Genomic DNA, 571 nt, shown 5'->3' with positions numbered 1-571 from the left:
CCGTCCCACAGCTGTGTTGTGCCCCACAGCTGTACCGTGCCCCGTGGCTGGCACTGGAGTTGGCACATGAGTTGCTGCAGCAGAGTAGCAGGGCAGAGGGGACTTTGGGGTGGACATAAAGGTGCTGCACACCAGATCACAGCTTGTCCCCTTGTATCCCATCCTGCATCACTGGCCTGAGGTTGCCTGGCTCGACCCGGCGCCCGGGAGGAGGGCTGGGCCTCCAGAGCTGCCTGCTGGTGGCTCACACCTCCCTCCATGGATCCCTGTCTGGTGGCACGGATCCCTGCCACGCACTCTGCACCCCCACCTGGGTAAGGGCTGGACCTGGCACAGACACACAGCTCCATAGGCACACTGGGGTGTGGAGGAGCCCTTCCCATGGCCCCAGAGGGGTGTCCAGACCTCAGCCACAGCTGGGCACGATGCCCACAGTCACCCATCTCTCCCCCCAGCCTGTGCTGCTCCTGGGACCTGCCCCAGGGGGAACTGAGACACTCAGGACCACAAAACCCTTGGAGCTGGGGCTCTACCGCACCCATAAGCCACTGGCTAAACCGGGGGCTCGCCT

This window comes from Corvus brachyrhynchos, unplaced genomic scaffold (assembly GCF_000691975.1).
Source record: "Corvus brachyrhynchos isolate BGI_N302 unplaced genomic scaffold, ASM69197v1 scaffold145, whole genome shotgun sequence".
Classification (NCBI taxonomy): domain Eukaryota; kingdom Metazoa; phylum Chordata; class Aves; order Passeriformes; family Corvidae; genus Corvus; species Corvus brachyrhynchos.
Note: the sequence above shows the minus strand (reverse complement) of the source record.